We start from the raw sequence: 13,763 nt of genomic DNA, 5'->3' as shown, positions 1-13,763 counted from the left end.
CACCTTCTGCCCTGTCTGGAAGGCCTGCTGTTCCTTTCTGAATGTCCGGTTTCTCCACGAACATCCCTGTAATCATTGGCATCTTCAGTCTTCAGTGGTCCCTCATTTGGAGCTCCTATAACAGTTGTTTTCCACATCACTCATCTAATACCTAACATTCACTGCTTTACTTATGATCCTTCTAAGCCAGTACTTTTCAAAGTGTATTATTCATCAGAACCGCTTAGAGTGTTGTTAAAAAGACAGATTTCATTGGCTCCCCTGAAGAGATGCTGATTTAGTAGGTGGGGTAGACAGAATTCTAAAGATGGGCCCCCCACAATTCCCATACCCTGCTTATTCAATCAAGCACTAATCGAGGTACTGCTAGGAAGGGACTCTGCAGATGTAATTAAAGTCTCAAGCTGGCGCACCTTAAAATGTGGAGATTATCTAGTTGGGCCTACGCTAATCCTATGAGTGCTTCAGAAGTGGAGAGTTTTCTCTGATGTGTAACAGCAAGAGAAGTCAGAGATTCCAAGTACGTTAAGGACTCCATGTGCCTTAGCTGGTTGGAAGATGGGAAGGGCCATGTGGAAAAAAATGTAGTTGGCTTCCAGGAGTAGAAAGCCACCCTCAGCTGACAGCCAGCAAGAAACTGAATTTTGCCAACAACCTAAATCAGATTTGAACCGGATATTTCCCCCAGAGTCTTCAGTAAGAAGCTAGCCCCAGTTAGACCTTAAACCAAGAACACGTAGCCACATGGCCCAAACTTGTGACTTCAGAACTGGGATATACTAAATATGTGTTGTTTTACACTACTGAGTTAAGTGGCCATGTGTTACACAGCAATAAAAACTAATGTAATAAATATGGGGCTGGGCCCAGGAATCTGTTCTTCAACAAGTAGGTGGTCCCTGACCACAATTTAAGAAACCTCATTCAAAAGTTTCATAATTTTCATTTCATCTGTCCCATAAACTAAGTTCACAATGAATTTCCTACTTGGGAAGATAATATAATTATCCATTGAATTTGTAATTAATTCCACCTCACATAGATACACCCTTGAATGTATTTTAACTTTGTAAAAGTCTCCAAAGTGGGTAAACTATTTACATTCAAATGTGACACCCCAAATCCGCATTTGGACAAGTCCTCATTCATGGAGAAGACAAGGAAATGCCGTTAAAGTAGAGGACGACTTCTGGATGGGCCATTAACTCCTTTGTAGCTGTGCATTGGCTACAGGGCAATAACAGGAGGCCCTCAAGTCTATTGGTCAGGTTTCTGTATGAAATTTGACAAGGGGTACCCTAAAGCTGGAGTTAAAAATGCCATGCATTATACTGGTCTCTCAGCATGACCAGCCACGCCAAGTGTTAACAGAATATTTGCCAGGTAACATGTGGTAGCAGGTAAACTGTTTTGCAGGCTTCAGAAAAGTGAGGCAGATGCCTGGGTGGCTCAGTCAGTTAAGCATCTGCCTTCGGCTCAGGTCACGATCCCAGGGTCCTGGGATCGAGCCCTGCATCGGGCTCCCTGCTCAGCGGGGAGTCTGTTTCTCCCTCTGCCTCTGCCCGCTCCCCCTGCTTGTGCTCATTCTCTCTCGCTCTGACAAATAAATAAAATCTTTGGGGGAAAAAAAAAATGTGTGGCACAGAAGAGCAAGAGATTGAGATTCCTGAATAGTTTGAAATTCTATCACCATGGGGATTCTCCCAGTTTTCCCGATGGAGGCCAATGAACATCACCTTTCCAATAAAGAAAAATGTCAAAATTAGTACTGGGAAGGAACTTGGCTACTCCTATAGATCAAGCTCCCAGGCCAAACCCTGCTTCACTATTTCAAGTGATAGGGAGCTCACCACCTCACAAGCCAGCCTATTCACTGTCTGGGCACCTCTATGACAGAGTGCTTCCTCAAACAGAGTCACAATTTGCCTCTCAGTATCTTCCCCCTGCTTGCTTTAGAGTGGGTTTTGGAGCCACTCCATAGTCGAGGACCCTCTAGACATTTGGAGACCACAATCATACCTCACCCCTTTGCTGTGTACGTTTTTAGGTCAATATCCCCATCTTCTCCAATAATATCTTGTTGGATATTTTCCCCACACTATTCCACACCATTGGTCTCCCAGAAAGTCAACCACATCAGGAGTAGTAGGGAGGAAGGCCTGGGAAAAGCAGAGTATTTACAAAAACAAGAGAGGATAGTGAAGGATCAAAGAGGAACAAAGACACAACAGAGACAACCTGATACACAGGCCAAATAGTATCCAGTTCTTCATAGTTCTAAAGTTCCCTAAGAATAGACAGGATTGGAAAGAGCATATTTAAGCCCACTACTACCTTAAAAAATAATTTCCTATCATCGTGCCACTCTTTTATAGACCTTACTGCATTCGCACCCCTATTTCTGCCAGAATCATAAAGCAGCTGCTTTCGCAAGCCCTAATGGAGCCTCTAACCTGAGCCAGAGAATAAAGAAGATTTTAAAGACAAAACGAATAGATGGCAGAGGAGGAAAAGCAGCCCTCAGTCCCTTTCTGTCCAGCTAATACAACAGAGTCTTTGTCTTATCTGTCAATATCTAGAAGTCTGCAAAGCTAAATATGTACAGCGCTTATGTGTCTAGACACACAGACAGTTCTAGACAAATCACGGAGCTGCATTTTTCTGCTCTGGAAATATTTTAAACAAAGATATGGCTGTTTGTGCTTTTCACACCGCACAGGCCCATAGCCTGAATGCTGCAGGAATTCAAGCAAGCATTTCCAGATTCCGACGGAAGGGAAAAGATCTGACATGACAAAAAAGTTTCTTTGCTGTTTCCCTCTCCCCTCCCAGCAGCCCCTTACAACACCTGTCTCATCAGCAGGGGCACTCAGAAGGGATGGGCCTCAAGGCACCTCAGTCCCAAGATTCTCCATGCCTCATTCTTCATCCACGCTGCTCGTAATGTTCCATCACTGGCACAGTTACACCTGAACACTCTGGTGCTGCCAAACACCTGGCTTGATTTTCCACTGTCCAAATGAAAAATAAGCATAATCTGCTTTTTGAGGATACAGCAAATGAGGGAGTTCATGACAAATTGTGTTGGTTTATGCAGAATAGTGATAATAAGATACAAATGAGAATTTTTTGCTTAATGAATAATACTAATCACGTTTCAACAAATGCTGTGCCCTTCTAATTAGAGAGACTGCATAAAATCAGCTTAATTTATTTGTGACTAGTTATACAGAGTTTAAATATTTACTAGAGATTTACTCAAATGTTTGAGAGGATTTTAAACATTTCCTACAGTTGAAGCGGCCTGCCTAGTTCTGTGGGGTGTGGTGACAGCTCTAACTTGTGGGAGCTCTCTGATTTTGCAGCGTGTCATGAAAATCCTGGTTTCAAAATGAAGAAGAAAGGGTATTACTGATTTACATACTAATTCTCCAACTGTTACTCATTTTCTTGATTCCAGCTTCCAAAGTTGCCCTCACAACATTCATCACTGTAGTACACTAGAGGGGATGAGCATCTTTTTCAATAAATTATAGGAACTATGACTAATTACAGTGATATTAACTATGCAAAGTAATGTGTAACTTAAAATGGATACGTTCATCATTTCAAATTATGCCTTTGACTTTTGATGGTCTAATATAGGCATGCTCTTTTTGTACTGAAAGTGTACTATATTTTCTAAGGATCTCTTTGCAAGTCTAGGTTCTGCTTGTAAGCATACTGACCGGCTATAAGTAACCTTCTAGAGCACCTTCAATGACCCAGAGCAATTAAAAAGACAAGCAGATGACCACGAGCTAAGGAGCACAGAAACATATATATGTTATGCCTCCCTGACAGAGAATTAGACAGAAGAGGTCTGGTCATTAGAAGCTTTGCTGACATGCCTTATCTATACTTTTCAAAAGCAGTTTGACCATGAATTCTTTTTATTCAATCCTAATGGCAACCCTGGAGGGTTCATATATCTGTATCCTTATCTTCTGGATTAAGACACTGGAAGCACTGATAGGTTATGCGATCTGTCCGAGGCCACCGGACCAAATTGGGACAGTCTTGGACTAGACCCAGACTTTGTGCCATCTAGTCCATGTCATGTGTCCATTCTACCTGAACCGATATTTAAGTGAGTTCATTAAAGAAGCTTAGAGAAAACTTCCAAAATTCTCTATTTGAGCAGTATAATTTGTTCCATCATTCAGTGATCCATTCATCCCTGCATCTACAATCATTTATTGAATACCCTTTCCGTCAGACACTGCGTTAGATACTGCAGATAGAGCATGAAGACGCAATCCTTACCCTACAGAGTCCTCCCCTCCAGTGAGGAAGATGGAGATGTAGTCAAAGAATTACAAAACACCATGGGAAGGGCTATAATAAAGGTCTGTATAAAGTGTAATGGAAGCACAGAGGTGAGAGAATCATTTCTAAGAGACAAATAAGGAGGTGGTCAAAGGAGGATTCTCCAATGACGTGATGGTTCCATTCAGTCTGAAAACATTCACTGGATTTCTCGCACCAGACAAGAGCGGAAAAGGCATTGTACATGCTTGAAAGGGTAAAGCAGGAAGGGCACAGTGTATCAGGGAAGAAAGGGTTGGAAAACTAGGCAGAGGATTTTGTAGAGGGCCTTATATGTCATCCTAAAGAGTTCAAGTTTTATTAGGTGGAGGTAAAGAGTCAGGGGAAGGTTCTTGGCAACAGAAAGGGGTAATTATTCTGTTTCATCAGGATCAACTGGAAAGAGTATGTAAAATAAAATGTAAGATACTGAAAGAAGAGCAACCTAGTAGAAGGCTATTGCAATGCAGTAGGAGCAAGTGATAAGGATCTGAGTTAGGATCAGGGGAAGTAAAGGGCCAGGACTGGGTGGAGGAAATGGATTTGAAAGATATTTAGGAACAGAATGGTGTACTGGGTTTTACTTATGGCAGACACAGGCATGGATTCCCTGATTCTCAGCTTCTTTGTTCCTTCAGTGTTTAGGTGACAAGACTCATTAACCCTTAAGTTTCTAAAGAGTAATGAAGGTTTGTCAAAGGGAAATTCTTGTTATTCTGTTGAAGTCACACCTTGTACTGTGTTCACAATGTAACGGGTGTATTTGCGAATGAGTTTTTGACTTATGACTGGCTGACATCCTTTGACAGGATGGACTTTTCTCCAATTTGCCAAGAAACCAAACAGCAACATCACAATAAAAAATATTGCGTGTCCCCTTCCATATGCATAATAGAAGAATTGGTAAATTCCTAAACATACCTTCTCTAGATACCAATTGTTAACACCACCGCAAACTTCAAGGAAAATATTTGTTCCAAACTATAAATATGTAACCCAGATTTTAGGTATTTAAGATGAACTATCATGATTCAAGATAGCTTGTGACAACACGTAACGCAGAGTTAAGAAAATGATCGTATAATAAGTGGGTTAAGCAGACACTGAAGCCAACTGCCTTTCTTCAAATTCTGCCTCTACCACTAAGCTGTAGGCTCTTGGACAAGTCATTTAAAATCTCTCTGCGTCTCAGTTTCTTTCTTCATTTGTAAAAGGGGACAAGAAACCAACTACCACAAGGGGTTGCTTAATGAGTTATATGTACAGAGCTTAGAACAACTATGACATTATTATTATCATTGCTGTTACAATTGCCCAATTAAAGAAAGGCAGGCTCGGGCCTTAACAACACGAATGAGTTCTAGCCAATACTCTTAATTATGACAGTAATAGTCTGGCTGTCTTCAAAATCCAAAATAAGATAGCATCATCATTATTAATTATAATAAGAACAAAGGAATTATCCTCCAATCACAGCCAGGTTCCTTGCTCTGACGTGTAAACACATGGTTTACTTTGAAAACCGCAATCTCAAGAGGTGAGACCAGTTTCAATTTTTTCCTAGTTTTCCTTTAAAACCTGGTAAATATAGAACATCCCTTAGTTTATATAAAAACTTTTTTGAACTTAGTGATATTTGAACCTTGAAGTGAAAAAGCCCATTCTTTTCTGCCCAGGATTGCTTTTCATTTGTCCTACATCTCTTCTTCCAATCTTCAGAAAATGCTAACCCCATTCATCCTCCTGAGATTTGACAGCTAAATCTGGGCTTTAAAATAAAGGAAAGGAGGGTGCCTGGGTGGCTCAGTTAGTTAAGCTTCTGCCTTCAGCTCAGGTCATGGTCCTGGGGTCCTGGAATTGAGTCCTGCATTAGGCTCTACGGTCAGCAGGGAGTCTGCTTCTCCCTTTCCCTGCACCCCCCCACTCGTGTGCTCACTCACGCTCTCTCTCTCTCCCTCTCTCAATCCCACAAAAAAAAAAAAATCTTTTTTAAAAATTGAAAAAAAGAAAAGGAAGCATTTATTGAAAACTTAGTAAATGCTCAATAAAGGTTTGTCAGGCCAGACTCGATATGAGCAGAGAGTATGCTCACTATATATATGCACTCTTATTTGGTCCTCAAGACATCACCATCACAAAAGGTAGTGATTGTTATCTCTGTTGTGACGGCAAGAAATCTGGAAGATACAAGGCCCTGCTTAGGGTCACACCATTAATAGATGGCCCTGAAAGGATCTGCCCTGAGGTTACCTTACTATAAGTCCCTGCACCCAGCCCTAGCCATCAAGGGGATTCTTGGCCTTCAGCTCCTCATGATGATGATCTTAATTCTCTTAGACAAAGTTTGCCTCTCCAACACGTTAAGTATCTCATGAAGCTTTTCTCAAAATAGTCAACTCCATTACTTCTTTTTCTTCTGAGGTCAGCTCAACAGCCTGAACAACATGCAGAAATTCACATGCAGACACATTATGGTGGAGTAGAGTACTGTAAACAACTCTAAATACACAGCAGCCTTATCTTAAAATCAATGTACCGAGTGCAGGTGGAAATTCAGAAACCGGCATGATTTTAGACCTTGGTCATCTCAAGCACCTTTCAGAGACTGCATGGGCTCACATTTTATCACTGTTATAAAATAAAGATTCATTGATTAAATGGAATGTAAAAAACCACTAAACCTTTTTTAAAAGTGTTTCATGAAATGACCCTTTAAAAACAACCTATTAGTTGTCAGATGCCTTTCAAATATATGTAATGCATCCTAATGAGAACAGAACAACAAACAAACAGCTGAGGCCTTTAGGGTCCCCAAGATCATAAAACTTTCAGCTTCTTTTCTGACATCAACAGCTTTAGGCCCCACTTCGGCCCCGGACAGTTGGCGCCTGAGGCTGCAGCCTTGACAGACAGCCCCGCAGCAGCTCGGACTGAAGTTGTTCTGGCAGCAGAAGGAGGCCCCAAAAGCATCTGATTATTTCAAAATGTGCTTTCATTGTGCTGCTTGCAGCTGTGAGTTAATTTTGTTTAAAAAAAAAAAAAAAAAAGACCATTTGCTTCTTTAAAATCCAGGTTTTTTCCCCTCTGCAGAGCAGCTGCAACGAGAGCAGCGTCAACTTCAAAAGCCCCCTGCCTCCCTGAGAGCACCACTTTGGGAGGCTGCCTTCCTCGCCAGCAGGGAATCAACACTGCGTGGCAGAGGGCACAGGCTCCCGAGGTTTTCCTCATTGGCTGCTTCGTGCAGGCGGACAGAAGGATGGACCAACCAAAGAGCAGGCCGAGTCCTTAGAAGTACTTTGGACCTGCTCTCAGCCCTTTTACAGATGAGAAAACTCAAGGACAGAGAGGTTAAGTGGCTGGCCTAAGATTTCACATCTAGTTAATGGCAGCCCCACGGTGCATATAATCTGGAACCAGGAGCAATGGGGTGTGGGGAAATAGAGATGGGGTGCCATCATTAGACAGACCCTGCCAGGGAGCATTCTTCTTCCCCACGGCAGGATTTATTGCAGCTGTCCACCTGATACCTTAAAGATGCCACCACTGGCTCCCTTGTTTGTCCCCAGGTCCATTTCTGAATCACCTTCCCAACAGAATTCTGAGCTACTTCTCTCCATGCTCACCATTTGCTACAGGCTCACTTCCCTCAAAAAGTACCCCCTCTCCAATGCATCATGCCTTATAAATTGTAACCAATTTGATTTGACTGCAACTCATTAGATGTGAATATATGTGTAAGCTAAATCTACTTTCGCTTTTGCAATCCACATTGCTCGTGGGGTTTCGTCCTTTGACCACACTGCCAAATTTGGCAAGGGACTTCTAGAGCCTGGCTTTGGAGCTTCTTTGGTCAGCATATGATAACCAGTGTCTCTGTGAATCCTCCCAGGTTTCCATAGATGGAGAATGAGCCACATGCTGATAAACAGTGGTGATCATCTCATCTCTGCCATTGCCCCGTTAACAAGAAGGTAGCTCTGCCAGTCACTTGCCAATCAATTTCACAGAATGTAGGTTGTGCCTCACCCAATTCAAGTCTCCTAATTAATGGAGTGACAAAATTTTGACATTTTTTTGGCTTCTCTGGCTCTTGTGGGAATTTGGGGAAGAGAACTGAAAGAGGTTCAGAAGAAGGGGGAGAGTGAGAAAGGAGAGAACACACGCTGATTTAATGGGTCTTTGCCAGTTTTTGGCTAATAGCAATTTTTATAATAAATAATTTTTTAATTATAAAAGTAAAACGTGTTCAATGCAAAAAATCTTTACAAATAATGGAAAAGAAAAAAATAAATGAAAACCACTTAGTTTAAGTTTGGTCTGTTTATTTTCATGTAATGAAAACCTCAATGCCACCTAGCCTAATTAATTGGGTAATATGTTAGCTCATTCTAAAATCAGGGCAGACTTTAATGTTATGATTACGAGATGTGACAATGCTGCCACATAAAAGGTCTCATGACAACTCTGCTCTGTCCTCTCTGTGTCAGGTCACTCAAGGCCAGCTTTCCCCTAAGACCACAAAATCTCTTCCAGTATCACCTGGAACTCCAGGTGTGTACTTATCCGTGTCAGGGAGAGAGACTGGGTATATCTCCCACCCAACTAAAAGTCTTTCAATTCTGATTAGATCCAATGAAATTATCTATCTCTGAACCAGACATTAATGCCAAGATAATGCTTTTCACTAAATGGCTCATGCCTGGATTATGTGTCCACACCTAACCTAATAACCATCACTAGAGGGATGGGATCATGCTGATTGATCTCACACAATGATTGACCACCCATAGAACTCAAGGTGAAGGTCAACCTCACCAAATTGCATGGCTGCTGCACATGGTGTAGAGGTAGGGAGGGGATAATGGGATGGATGCTGGGGAATCAATCACAATGTCTTCCATACACTAAGTAATGCAATTGCCCAGGGAAGAACCATTGCTGGTATTTTTGCTATATAGCTCTGAACACACACACACTTGGGGGGGTGTGTGTGTGTGTGTGTACTGCAAATCAGAATTATATTATATACACTATTTTACGGCCTCTATTTTTTCTGAAAAATATATCAGTTTTCTCATGTCATCAAATATCATAAAAATTATTTAAAAGGCTGCATGGAATTTAAATAACCCCTAAAATTTGAACATTTCATTAAGTTGTTTTATTTTCATCCTTACACATTAAGCTACAATAAATAAACTTGTACATACAGCATTGTTCACATCCAGGCTTATTTCAACAGGATGGAGTACCAAAAATGGAATTCATGAGTAAAAAAGTATAAACAAAACTTTTGGATACTTATTACAAAAGCACCACCTAGAAATATTATACCAATTTTATACTCTGCAGTAGTATACATTAACATATTGAAATATCCACATCTGTTATATTTTCAAAGTACCCAAAGTATAAAAAAATATTGTTTAGATTAGTAGTTAAATCTGTGAGGGAAATCAAAAGGAAAGAGCATTAATATATTAAAGACTTGCAATTCAGAATATAGAAATTCTTGGTTTTTTCAACGCATAATACCTGGGCTTATCCTAGGAGGAAACAAAAAAATAAGACCATATTTGTGTGAAGAAGAGAACTAGGGTCCCCTCAGGAGCTACAGTATGCTACTCTATTAGTCCTGACTCTTTGATATGTAAATTACAGGCGTGCAATTTGAGCCAGCTTACGCAAAAAGGTGAATTTATTGACTCTGGTGACAAGGAAAAGGAAAAGTGTTACTGGGAAAGACTAGAATGAAAGATGGGATGGTACCAGGACCCTTCCTCTCCGTCACCTCCCCTCCATCCATCCGGGTCTTCTGTCATTCGGCTCTGAGGAGCTCGCACTCCAGCTGCCAGCAGCTTCTGAGTCTGCATTTTCTCGCTCCACCACCAGAAAGCCTCAGTTGAGCCTCAGTTTCAAAGATCTAGGACTATATTTGGATTGCTCAGGCTCAGTTCATCTACAGATCCCTTGCTTTGGGGAGACTGGAAGTGGGCTTCCATAGAGCAACCAGTCACTACTTGATTGGCAGCCCTTATATCACGGTCATGAACTAAGTAGAGAGGAACAGTTCCTCTAGAGGAGAATGGTATTATCACAAGACAGGATCATGCTAAATGGACACAAATAACTCATAAATATTATCTTTTAAAATCCTTAAACAAATCTATGACAGAGTTACTGTCATAATGTGGGAGGAGGAAACTGAGACTCATAGAAATCAAATTGGATTGATTCATCTCTCTTTCTGACATTCTCTCTCTCTCTCTCTCTCTCTCACTCACACACACACACACACACACACAAAATAAGGTGATGGAGCTAGAATTTAAACCCTGATCGGTCTAATTCTAAATCCTATACCTTTTCACTAATTATGCATTAAACACTCGTCAGCAATGTGACTATTATATAAGGAAAGATACTATGATTATATGGTAGACAATAACAATCACCCCACCACCCCACCCGACCCCCACAACCTCCACCACATACCCATATACTACCCTGGCTTGTCACTAATCCATGTGGGAGCATGTTTCATGTATGTCCACCATCAGCTTGCTGAGTCATAATGGCCCAGAGTTGTGAATCACAGAGCAATGGGAAAGAGGGCACATGATAGAAGAAACAGACAGCCTGTCCTCAGCCCTAAGTCAAAATCTAGCATTCACTGTGATAAGATATTCTGAATTTCCATTTGTTCACCTTTTAATCATGTTATCTTCTGTACCCCAGCACAATGGACTAAATCTCCACTAAAGTACACGAAATGGCTTCTCAGTATCCAGTTTGTTCCTTTCATAATAACCACAGAGATTCAACAATTTGCCCAGAGTTTAAAGCCCAATTAATGTTAGGCGAATTCAGACTCAAGCCTCTCCTCTCAGGCTAGTGGTCTCCTCCTCACCCATGGATGTTTCAATCACTCCAAAGCAAACTGGGCTCTTAGACTGAAAACAAGCATCAGGAAGCTGGTCCAGAGAAGAAGGATAAAAGACAATGAGTATCTGTGCAATTTCAAAAAAAGAACAGCCCACTGTCTCTTTGGAAACAGACACACACGCAACGATAGTGGAAGAGAGTAACCGAGGTCGGTAGTAGAAGAGTACTAAAGCGTAGTCAGCAAACATTCATTACATACCCATTAGGTGCCCAAATACCTTTTATGTGCAAGGTGCTGGGGACAAAGCAATCACAACACAGATTGGGTCACTGGACTCACGAAGAGAGCTCTCTATTGGGGAAGATAGGCACTAAAAAGTCGCAGGAGTGATGGCTATTTTGAAAGGTCAAGGGCAGGATCCTGTGGGAATGCAGAACTCCTGGGTGCCAGTAAAAGGGGCCACTCAGAAGAGGAGAGTTTAAGCTGAAGGATGAGCAGGATATATTCGGGAGCAGTTGAAGCGGAACAGTAAACCAAGCAAAGGAAAGACCAAGTACAAAGGCCCAGAGGTGAAAAATGTGATGACGTGGGGGTCTGAAAGCTGGGCCTGTGGATGGAGGATAGAGGAAGACAGAGGGTGGAACAATGGTCCTCAGGGGCAAGTTGGGACCAGAGTAGGAAGAGCTCCAGGAGCCAGGTCTAAGAATTTGGTCTTTATCCTGAGGACAATAAGGGTTTTAAGCAGGGAGATGCAGAATCTCTGCGTTTTTAAAAGATCATTCTAACAGCGGCATCAAGAGATTAGAGGGGACTGAAGCTGAACATAGTGAAAAACCTCTTAAGAGGTGGTTGCACCGGTCTGATTAAACCACAGTGGTGGCTTAGATGTGAGTGCTGGAAGGGAAGAAGGGGTGGGACTCAGGATCTGCTTCCATTGTTCCCTGAAACACGCACAACAGGAACAGCAAAATCAAACCTAAGGTCTATACATGAGTTGGGGGGGGGGAGGAGGCGGGTCTCTGAGAATTAGAATAGAAAAGAATTCACATTGTCTTCCGTTGGCTAGGAAGGGATTAGAGAAATGAGTATACAGAAGAAAAATAAAACTAGGTGTAGTAATTCTGATTCACAGACACTATTTCCTGGCCAGATGCTGCTGTAGAAATTTCAGAAACACCCACTAAAATCATAAATGAAAATCACATATTCGTAACATTTAATGAGAATACAGGCTGAATTTACAGCCGCTGAATGTGCAGTATGGATGAAGATGTTGATTTACCCATGGAAGATGGAAATATATATGATAGAGGAAAACAATACCCAGAAATGTGATAAACATTTGCATGAAAATGAGTCACTGGAAAAACCCAAAACTTCTTCAACACTTTATGCACCAAATTATCTTCAGAGCAGTCAAAAAGAAATAATAAATAATAATAGTGCATTTTGCTGCCATTAATTTTTTTTAAACTTCTGTTGACTTCAGTGGAAGTTCTGCATCTAGAATGTGGCCCAGGAAATTTATAGTCTGTAACTCAGAGACCAAAGACCTTGAACATCAAGAAAATCTCTTACCCTTATTTATATACACTGTTCTTTATCACAAAGGAAGAGCTGGTACCCATTCCAAGTAACCAATCATTATGCAAGGAATATTCTGACTCACCCAGCATCCTTAATCAGTAAATGCTGTGCCAATGGAAAGAGAGTGGGAAGAAGTCACAGCATCCATTAATAAAAAATGACTGGGGCTTTCTATCAACAGAAGCATCATTAGGAAATGTATGGTAGGAAAATAGTGGGCTATAGATTTGTGGTGGCAGGGATGGCAATGGAATACTAACATTTATACCCTCTTAACCACTTTGTTTTAAAAAGGATGCTGGATTTCAGGTACCAACACATGTGCTTAATACAGCATTTTGCATGTTCAGTTTCTTGCTAAATTCCTGACCACAGACTCAAAAGATGGGACCGCCTTATCTGATCCTTTGGCCCTCCCTCCAGCCTCCAAACACAAATATTTCTCTTTTTTCCAGTTTTATTGAGATATAATTGACACATAACCTTGTATTTTAAGGTGTACAACTTAATGATTTGCTATATGTAACTTTTACACCATAAGTTTAGCTTAAAAATATGGAATGCTTCATGAATTTGTTTTCACAGGGGCCATGCTAATCTCCTCTGTACCATTCCAATTTTTTAGGATACGTCCCGTCAAGGTGAGCACCAAGGATATTTCTAACAGGTAACTGATTGCCATTTCCTGAGCATATCTTCCATGAAGGAACTGATCAATTCTCGACAAAAGATAAATCAGATACGAAGGGGAAGGGCCTCAGATTAATCCAATACTTTCTTGAACAGTCTCCTCTCTTTGCTGTACTTCTACCCCCCATCATGAACCCTAGAGTAAATAAAGGAAGTATGCTTCACATTTCCAATAAACTCTGCAATCTGTATCTCAACTGAGGATGCTTCTTGGTCACATAGTAGACTTGTAATGCTAAAGCTACTGTGCTGC

General features: G+C 41.2%; 1 pseudogene; it reads right to left on the bottom strand.

The window, feature by feature from the left end:
• Positions 1-13,369: 13,369 nt before the first annotated feature.
• On the bottom strand, positions 13,370-13,463 carry LOC112824704 (U6 spliceosomal RNA; annotated as a pseudogene).
• Positions 13,464-13,763: the final 300 nt, after the last annotated feature.

This window comes from Callorhinus ursinus, unplaced genomic scaffold, assembly GCF_003265705.2.
Source record: "Callorhinus ursinus isolate GAN/ISIS: 27379988/994484 unplaced genomic scaffold, GSC_fseal_2.0 scaffold9, whole genome shotgun sequence".
Classification (NCBI taxonomy): Eukaryota; Metazoa; Chordata; class Mammalia; order Carnivora; family Otariidae; genus Callorhinus; species Callorhinus ursinus.
The sequence above is the reverse complement of the archived record's forward strand: the minus strand, read 5'-3'. Positions and strand labels throughout refer to the sequence as shown.